The sequence below is a fragment of the Lipotes vexillifer genome, unplaced genomic scaffold (assembly GCF_000442215.2).
Source record: "Lipotes vexillifer unplaced genomic scaffold, Lipotes_vexillifer_v1.1 scaffold1545, whole genome shotgun sequence".
Lineage (NCBI taxonomy): Eukaryota > Metazoa > Chordata > Mammalia > Artiodactyla > Lipotidae > Lipotes > Lipotes vexillifer.
This window is the reverse complement of record NW_006789763.1, coordinates 148,454-158,851: the sequence shown is the minus strand read 5'-3', so window position 1 is coordinate 158,851 and position 10,398 is coordinate 148,454. Positions and strand designations below refer to the sequence as shown.

At 40.9% G+C, this 10,398-nt stretch overlaps 1 pseudogene; it reads right to left on the bottom strand.

Moving 5' to 3' along the window:
• Positions 1-10,398, bottom strand: part of LOC103076840 (zinc transporter 9-like) — a 35,090-nt pseudogene that overhangs the window by 838 nt on the left and 23,854 nt on the right.

The window sequence follows — 10,398 nt, the reverse complement described above, 5'->3', positions numbered from 1 at the left end:
TCCTGCTGAGGAGAGCCTCTGTCTGGGGGGAGGTCGAGGCTTTATTGCTCTGTGGGGTTAACTCTCTGTTCACTAAAATTAACCAGCTACGGTGAGGATGCGGGGAAAAGGGAACCTCCTACACTGTTGGTGGGAATGTAAATTGGTGCAGTCACTGTGGAAAACAGTATGTCACTGAACTTCTTGTTTCAGTACTTTGTGTGATATTTTTCATAAAATGACTGGTAATTTTTTTGTTTAAAGTCTGGGCCTACTGACATTAATGATGATCTGAGTTTGAACCTTTCAGGGGATGACATGTGAAGCTTGACAATGACTTTAATCAGGAAGGCAGAACTATGTGCTAGAGACTGTGGTCCTGATGACACTACTGAGCCCTGACTGCAGCTCTGCCCGGAATTGGTACTAACATAGCCTTTTCAAAAATGCAAGCAAAACAAAAACAAAAACAGAAACAACAAACCCTGTTTGCTGCTTAAGCGAGAAAGAATCAGGTTTAAGTCACTGGCAGCCAGGAGTAACTTATAAAACTATCTTCTCCAAGCTTTTTGAAATTTTTGCCTCCTGTCTGGCACCTGTTACCATGACAACTGCGCATACTGTAATGAGCTGGTCCCATGAGTAAAGGAGGTGAAGACGCAGCTTATGGTATTCGTCTCCTGAAGCTTTCTCAACTGCAGTGTTTTGAGATTAGATCCTCTAGCCATGACAGACTTCCAGATGTTTCAAAGATCCCGAACGACCAGATGTTACCCTTAAAAAGGACAGTCTATCTGAGGAGAATTTAAACCCCATGTGCACAGGGAGCAGTACAGGACGAAGCAGAAAAAGTGTGTCCACACTGTCCTGGGACATCTTCCTTATTTCCTAGGTGTGAAGACTCTGCTTTGGGATCTCCCCCTTATTCCTGAGGTGTCTGCTCTAGCCTGGGATGTCTCCCTAATTACCCATGTGTGTCTACCCTGACCTGTGGCCTCTGCCCTAATTCCCCACATGTGTCTACTTTGATCTGGGATGTCACCCTAATATCACCCTTTGTCTCCCCTGAATAAGATTTCTCCCAAATCACCCAAGTATGTCTAAGCTTACCTGGGACGCCTCCCTATTTCCCCAGAAGCGTCTACTCTAACCTGAAATTTCTCCTTAATTCCCCAACTGCTTTACTCTTCCTGGGATGCCTCTCTAGTTCCCCAGGTGTGTCAACCCAACCTAGGGTGCTTCCATGATTCCCCAGGTGTTTCTACTGTGACCTTGGATGCCTCCCTAATAATCCAGTTTTACCTACACTGCCCTTGCATGTCTCCCTAATTCCCCAGATGTGCTTACCCAGACCTGGGATGTATCTTAATTGTTTAAGGGTGTCTATATTGACCTTTGCTGTCTTCTTAATTCCCCAGGTGTGTCTACTCTGAACTGGTAAGTCTCTAGTTCCCCAGTGTGTTTACTTGACCTGGAATGGCTCCCTAAAACCTCTGTAATATCTACACTGACCAAAGATGTTTCCCTAATTCTCCAGTTGTGCCCACACTGAACTTGGGTAACTCCTGAATTCCTTGAGTGTCTATATTTAGCGGGGATGTTTATTGATGTCTGCCTAATATCTTAGGTTGTCAACCCTGACCAGGTATGTCTACATAAGAAACCGTATGCGCCTACCCTGACCCGGGATCTCTCTCTAGTTCCCCGGTTCGATTTACCCTGTCTTGAGATGTCTTCCTCATTCCCCAGGTGTGTCAACCCTGACATTATTTGTCTCCCCGATTCACTAAGTGCGTCTTCTCTGACTGGCATGTATCCTTATTTCTCAATAGTGTCTACGCTGACATGAGATATCTCCGTTTCCCCCAAATATGTCTGCTGTGACCTAGGATGTGACCCTAATTCTCCATCTAACTATGACTTTGGATGTCTCCCTAGTTCTCCAGTGAGTCTAGTGACATATAATGTCTTTTAATTCCCTCAGGAGTGTATATACTGACTTGTCTCCGTATCTCCCCAGTTGTGTCCATTCTAGTCTGAAATTCTACCTATTTCCCCAGATGTGTCTTCTTTGACCTGGGTGTTTCTCAAATTCTCCCAGTCTACTCTGATTTAGAATGTCTAATTCCCCAAGAGTGTCTACCCTAACCTGGGATGTTAACCCTTTTTCCCGACGTGTGTCTGTAGTGATCTGGGCTATCATCTCCCTTAAATCTCCAGGTGTGCCATCTGCGATCTGGATATCTCATATTTCGAGATATGGGTACACTGGGATGTCCCCTTGTTTCCTAGGTGTGTCTGCTGTGTCATGATGTATCTTTATAGATCCAAAGGTGTGTTTACACTGACCTCAGATGGTTCCCTAATTCCTCAGGTGAGTCTATGCTGATCTGGGATGTCTCTCTGGTGTATCCTTTCTGACCTGGGATATCTACATAAGTCCCCAGGTGTTTCTGCTCTAACCTGTTTTTTCCCCTCTATTTGTAAAGATGTGTCTACCCTGAAATGGAATGTCTCCTTGGTTTTCCAGTGTGTCAGACTTGTCCTGTGATATCTCTCTAGGTGTTTTGATTTACAACTCTTAGCTGGAATGTTGCTCTAATTCTCTGGGTGTGTCTATTCAAACTAGGATAATGCCCTTATCCCCCAGGTGTGTCTTCCCTGCTCTGGTCTTCTCAACAGTGCCCCAGTTGTGTAACTACTGGCCTGGGATAAATATACTTAATTCCCTAATGAATCTAAGCTGACTTGAGATGTGTCCCTAACTCGCCTGGCGTGACTATTGTGACCTAGGGTTTTACCCTCTTTGTCTAGGTGTGTCTACTCTGAACTGTGATGTCTCCCTAATTTTCCAAATGTTTCTTCTTTTACCTGGGAGATCTCTGTATTCCCCAGGTATGGCTTATTTGAATTTGTTGCTCTCCTTACTTACCCAGGTGTGTCTATATTGATCTGGAGTGTCTCAGTTTTCCAGGTGTGTCTCCACTAGCCCTAGATGACCTCCTAAATCTCTAGTGTGTCTACACTGATCTAGGATGTACACCTAATTTCTCAGGTGTCTGTTATGACATGGTACACTGTCTAATTTTCCAGTAATGTCTACCTTGACCTGGTGTGTCTCCATAATTTCTAAGGTGTACAGTGACCTGTACTGTCTCTATAATTTCCACTCTCGTCTTGATTTCTCCCTATTTCTACATGTCTGCCTACTCTAATTTGAGATGTCTTTCTTATTCACCATGTGTCTCTACTGTAACCTGGGATGTCTCCTAATTCAATAAGTGTCTTTACCCTGACTTAGGATATATCCCAAATTCCCCAGGTGTGTCTATCCTGACCTGGGATGTTTCCATAATTGCTCAGGTGTGTCTGTACTAGCCCTGGATATTTCTGTAATTCCCCAGGTGTGTCTACTCTTACCCAGCATGTCCCCCTATTCCCTAGGGGGGGTCTATACTTAATGGGGGGGGGGTCTCTCCTTAATCCCCCAGGTTCATCTACTTGAACGTATCACATCTTTCAAGTTCTCCAGGTATATCGACACTGACCTGGAGTGTCCCCCAATACCCTAGTTTTGAGAATACTGACTTGGGATGTCTCCCTAATTCACAAGGTGTTTCTACTTTGACCTGGGATTTTTCTCTAGTCACTAGGTGTGTCTGTCTTGAACTTGGATGTATCCCTTATTACCCAGGTATTTCTGTAGTAACCTTGGGTGTCTCCCTAATAGCAAGGGTGTGTCTAGTCTGGCTTGGGATGTCTTATCCCAGGTATGTCTTCACTGGCCTGGGATGATTCCCTGTTTTGCCAGATGTGTCAACCCTGATTCTGTTTTTGGAGAGACAGCAGCGAATGGTCTTGAAACAGGATCTTAGTTTCCTGCCCAGGAATTGAACCTGGATAGCCTGATTGAAAACCAGGAATCCTAGCCACTGGTCCACCAGGGACTAGAGGCTAGAGACCAAGTTGCACTGGCTCTTGCCCCATTTGAAAAATGCATTTCTCAAAGAGGCAAAAACTGCAAAAACAGCTACAAAAGTTATTATCAGAGACATAGCACAACATGTGGGAGAGCACACAGAGAAACAGTTTATTTAGGACAGAAGCAAGGCAGAGAAGTGCTGTGGGCGTCCTCCCTAATGAGGAGGAGTGCAGTAAAGAGGTGGCTAACTCATTCATGTAGGGGCAGTTCTTCTGGGTCTTTGTGTACCTTTGACCAGTTATCTTGTTTCTTTTCCACAACTGACATGTCCTAGGGCTCTCCCAATATGCGTGTGCATAGTTTTGCCAAGAAGGGTCCAGCACAGAGGCCTGTGGGAGGCTTGACAACGCCTATTACGGGATGGCGCTCCCTCTCCTTTTGACCCCTGAGGACGCTTCCTGCGCATGTAGGGAGGTTTCCTTGAGCTCAGGAGTGGCAGATGTGGTCGTCTCATCTCCTTACTCCAGCAGGGCTCAGCTCCTGCCATTAACTTTATTCTTGGAGTGTCCGGGGAAAACAAAGCTCCAATTTACTCTGCTTGATGGACACCAGCTTCCCTGCCCAGGGGCCCATTTACCTCTCACCGCGATTCTGGTTCATCTCTCTAATTACCCTGGCGTGTCTATACTCACCTGGGATATCTAATATCTGTCTGACCTAGAGTGTTTCATTAATGCCCTAGATATGTCTACACTGACAAGGAAGACTCTCTAATTCCCCAGGTGCTTCTACCCTGACCTGGAATGGCTCCCTAATTCTTCAGGTGTGTCTACGCAGAACTGGAATGTTTCACCAAATTTTCAGGTGCGTCTATCCTAATTTTGATGCCTGCCTAAATATGCTTGTGTGTCAGCAGTAATCTAGGATGTCTGATTCCACAGATTTGTCTTCTATGACCCATGATGTCTTTTTATTTCCCCAAGTGTGTCTTCCCCAACAAGGAATGTCTTCTCTGTTCCACTGAAATGTCAATCATAACCAGGGATGTCACCCTAACTCCCCAAGTGTAACTATTCTGAGCTGGATTATCTCTCTAGTTCACCAGGTGTGTCTACCCTTACCTGGCATGTGTCATTTGTTTTCTTCCCCATATGTCTCTATTCTAACCTCACATGTCTCTCTAAATCCCCAGATGTGTCTACACTGGCCTGGGAAGTCTCCTTTATTCCCCAGTTGTATTATCAACAATGTCTCACCTAATTCCTCAGGTACGTCTACACTGAACTGGTATATCTCCCTATTTCCCAACATGTGTTTACACTGATGTGGGATGTCTCCCTTATTCCATATGAGTTTCTATCTTGACCTGGGATGTCACAGTAATTTCCCAGGTGTGTCTCCCCTAACCTTTAATGTCTTGCTAATTCTCCCAGCTTGTCAACCCTGACTTGGGATGTCTGTTATTCCCCAGTTATGTCTACTCTGACCCGAGTTGTTCCCTTAATTCCCTTGGTGTGTCTACCTTGACCTTAGATGTCTCTCTATTTCCTCTGTGTCTTACCTCTCACCTGTGATGTCTCCCTAGTTCCCCAGGGATGTCCACCTTATTGTAGGATGTCTCCTTTGTTCTGCATGTTTAACTGCCCTGATCTGTGGTGTCTCCCTCCTTCACCTGATGTATCTATACTAACCTGAGGTGTCTTTCTAATCCCAGGTATGTCTACTATCAAAAGTAAATTCAGTGAATTTTTCTTTATATGAATATTTTATTGAGTGAGAAGCAAAGTTTTTGGAAACAGGGAAACATCCAAATTGAAATGGCTAAGAAACTTGACTCTCAGTAGTTACAGATAGCTTATAAAGCATGAACCTGCAAGTACACTCATTGTTTTCTATTGTGCTTGCTTTCCAGAAGCTTACATCTCTTTTCATTACATGAGCTTACTTGATTGTAGCTGATTAGCTTGAAAGCTGTAATGTCATTCTGACATGAATAAGCTTGAGTTTTGCTCAAAATCAGAGTCAGAATTTCTGGAATCAGGACAGTTTTAAATTTTGGTTACATAACTATGGGTCTTTTTAAAAAATTGAAGGATAGTTGATTTAAATATTGCACTAGTGTCAGATGTACAACGTGGTGATTCATTATTTTTATAGATTATAATTCATTTAAAGTTATTAGAAAATAATGGCTATATTTCCCTGCACTGTACAATATACCCTTGTAGCTTATTTATTTAACACAGTAGTTTGGACCTCTTCATCCCTTCCCCCTATCTTGCCCCTCCCCCATTCCCTCTCCCCACTGGTAACCACTAGCTTGTTCTCTGTATCTGTGAGTCTCTTTCTGTTTTATTATATTAATTTGATTCATCTTTTAGTTTCCAGGTATAAGTCACAACATACAGTATTTGTCTTTCTCTGTCTGACTTATTTCACTAAGCATAATACCCTCTAGGTCCATTCATGTTGTTGCAAATGAGAGAATTTCATTCTATTTTTATGGCAGAGTAATATTCTGTGCTATCTATTTATCTATATACACGTATATATATGTATATATATATATATATATATATATATACACTATACACTAGATATATATAATAAGTACTATAAATACCATATACATATATATATATATATCACATTTTTTTTAATCTATTCATCTGTTAGTAGACATTTAGGTTGCTTTCATATCTTGGCTATTGTAAATAATGCTGCTGTGGACACTGGGGTGCAGATATCTTTTTAAATTAGTGTTTTCATTTTCTTCAGATACATACCCAGGAGTGGAATTGCTGGGTCACATGGTAGTTCTATTTTTAGTTTTTGAGAAACCTCCATACTATTTTCCATAGTGGTTGCACCAATTTACATTCATACCAACAGTGTACTAGGGTTCCCTTTTCTCCATATCCTTGCCAACATTTGTTCTTTGTAGACTTTTTGATGACAGCCATTTTGACAGGTGTGAGGTGGTAGCCATTGTGGTTTTGATTTGTCTTTCTCTAATGATTAGCAATATTGGCCATCTGTATATCTTCTTTGGAAAAATGTCTATTAGGTCTTCTGCCCATTTTTAAGTTGGGTTGTTTGTTTTTTTGATATTAAGTTGTATGAGCTGTTTATATATTTTTGGATATTAGCCTCTTATCAGTCATATCATTTGCAAATATTTTTTCCCATTCAGTAAGCTGTCTTTCATTTTGCCAATGGCTTCCTTTCCTGTGCAAAAGATTTTCAGTTTAATTAGGTCCCATTTGTTTATTTGTACTTTTGTTTCCTTTGCCTTAGGGGACATATCCAAAAATATTGCTGTGATTTATGTCAAAGAGTGTTCCGCCTATGTTTTCTTCTAGGAGTTTTATGGTTTCTGTCTTACATTTAGGTCTTCAACCATTTTGAATTTATTTTTGTATATGGTGTAGAAAATCTTCTAATTTCATTCTTTTACATGTAGCTGTCCAATTTTCTCAGCACTGCTTATTGAAGAGACTCTCAAGGTATTTTCTGATTTCTTTGATTTTTTTCATTGACCCATTGATTTTTTAGTAGTATGCTGTTTAGTCTCCACATGTTGTGTTTTTCCCATTTTTCTTCCTGTAATGATTTCTAGTTTCATACCATTGTGGTCAGAAAAAAATGCTTGTTATAATTTCTATCCTCTTAAATTTGTTGAGACTTCTTTTGTGGCCTAGCATGTGATCTATCTTGGAGATCATTCCATGTGTACTTGAAAAGAATGTGTATCTGCTCTCTTTGGGTGGAATGTTTGTAGATATCTATTAAGTCCTATTGGTCTAATATGTCATTCAAGACCACAGTTTCCTTATCAATTTTCTATCTGGATGATCTGCCCATTGAAGTAAGTGGGGTGTTTTTTTTAAAAAAAATTTTATTTATTTATTTATTTTTGTCTGTGTTGGGTCTTCGTTGCTGAACGTGGGGTTTCTCTAGTTGCAGTGAGCCGGGGCTACTATCTGTTGGTGTGTGGGCTTCTCATTGAGGTGACTTCTCTTGTTGCAGGGCATGGGGTCTAGGCATGCGGGCTTCAGTAGTTGTGGCACATGGGCTCAGTAGCTGTGGCTTGCAGTGTCTAGAGTGCAGGCTCAGTAGCTGTGGTGCACAGGCTTAGTTGCTCTGCAGCACGTGGGATCTTCTTGGACCAGGGCTCAAACCTGTATCCCCTGCATTGGCAGGCGGATTCTTAACCACTGCACCACCAGAGAAGTCCCATAAGTGGGGAGTTAAAGTCTCCTACTATTATTGTACTATTGGCAATTTCTCCCTTTATGTCTGTCAATGTTTGCTTTATATTTAGGTGCTCCTATATTAGGTGCAAATATGTTAATAAGTGTTATATCCTCTTCTTATAAGGACCCCTCTATCATTTTATAATGCCCTTCTTTGTGTTTTGTTAGAGACTTTGTTTTAAAGTCTATTTTGTCTTATATGAATATTGCTCTCCCCACTTTCTTGTCATTTCCATTTGAATAAGATAATTTTCCCCATCACCTCACTTTTAGTCTGTGTGTGTCTTTAGTTCTTAAGTGGGTCTCTTGTAAGCAGCCTATAGATGGGTTTTGGTTTTTATCCAATCATCAACTCTATGTCTTTTGATTGGAATATTTAGTCCATTGACATTTAGAGTGATTATTGTTAGGTATGTACTTATTGCAATTTTGTTACTTGTGTTTTAGTTGTTTCTGTAGTTCTGTAATGACCTTTTCTTCTTCTTTTAGTTTCTTCCCTTGTGGTTTGATTATTTTCTTTAGTAGTAGTATGCTTGAGTTCCTTTCTCTCTAGTTTTTGAGTATCTATTGTAGGCTTTTGATTTGTGGTAACCATGTGATTCATTTTGAATCAACCTACTTGTTTTAAACTGGTAGTCAATTAAGTTCAAAAACATTCTAAAACACTCTAAAATATCTACACTCTTTAAATTTAACTTCTTACACTATTTTTCTTAACTTATTACACTTTCTTTTTTTAACTTCCCTCTGTGGACATCTGGAGATCATGAACCAGAATCTCAGTAGGTTCTTCTGATGATTCTTGTTCATGTAGTTTTTGTTGTTCAATTCACATGGAGATCATTTGATTAGTCAATGACTGCTGCAAAGCACTGATGACACATGAGAAAATACAACACAAAAGGGATATTATTAATATGGTTAATAGGAGGATAATATCAAGTGTTTTAAAAAATACTCCAAAGCCAAGGTGTACATTTGCCCAAATTTAAACAACTAAAATATCAAATGGGGAACTACCATACGACCCAGCAATCCCACTCCTGGGCATATATCCCGAGAAAACCATAATTCAAAGAGAGTCATGTACCACAATGTTCATTGCAGCTCTATTTACGATAGCCAGGACATGGAAACAACCTAAGTGTCCATCAACAGATGAATGGATAAAGAAGATGTGGCACATATATACATTGGAATATTACTCAGCTATAAAAAGAAACGAAATTGAGTTATTTGTAGTGAGGTGGATGGACCTAGAGTCTGTCATACAGAGTGAGGTAAGTCAGAAAGAGAAAAACAAATACTGTATGCTAACACATATATACGAATCTAAAAGAAAAAATGGTTATGAAGAACCTAGGGGCAGGACAGGAATAAAGATGCAGACATAGAGAATGGACTTGAGGACATGGAGAGGGGGAAGGGTAAGCTGGGATGAAGTGAGAGAGTGGCATGGACTTATATATACTACCAAATGTAGAATGGATAGCTAGTAGGAAGCAGCTGCATAGCACAGGGAGATCAGCTTGGTGCTTTGTGCCCACCTAGAGGGGTGGGATAGGGAGGGTGGGAGGGAGGGAGACGCAAGAGGGAGGAGATATGGAGATATATGTAAATGTGTAGCTGATTCACTATCTTATAAAGCAGAAACTAACACACCAGTGTAAAGCAATTATACTCCAATAAAGATGTTAAAAAATATATCAAATGGGTTATAATTGGATTCATTTTTTTACTTTTCAAAGTCAATCTGCATTGTTTTGCATTTTTTTTTTTTTTTTTTGGCGGTACGCGGGCCTCTCACTGTTGTGGCCTCCCCCGTTGCGGAGCACAGGCTCCGGACGCGCAAGCCTAGCGGCCATGGCTCACGGGCCTAGCCGCTCCACGGCATGTGGGATCCTCCGGACCGGGGCACGAACCGGCGTCCGCTGCATCAGCAGGTGGACTCTCAACCACTGCGCCACGAGGGAAGCCCTGTTTTGCATAATTTTTAATTGGTTCCTGATTTTTCTGAGTTATTTATATCAGCAAAACATGATGTATTAACAATAATGTATATTTCTTCTTGTTCAGATAGTAAATAGTCTAAGGCTATGCAATTGTTTAATATATAACTCTGGTAAAGAGTTTATAGATTCTCATTGTAATTTTAGATATTTTGAAACATATAAGGTCACCACTAACGAGTTTCAAGTCTTTAGTTAGATACACCTGGGGAATTCTGGAGAAATAATTTTT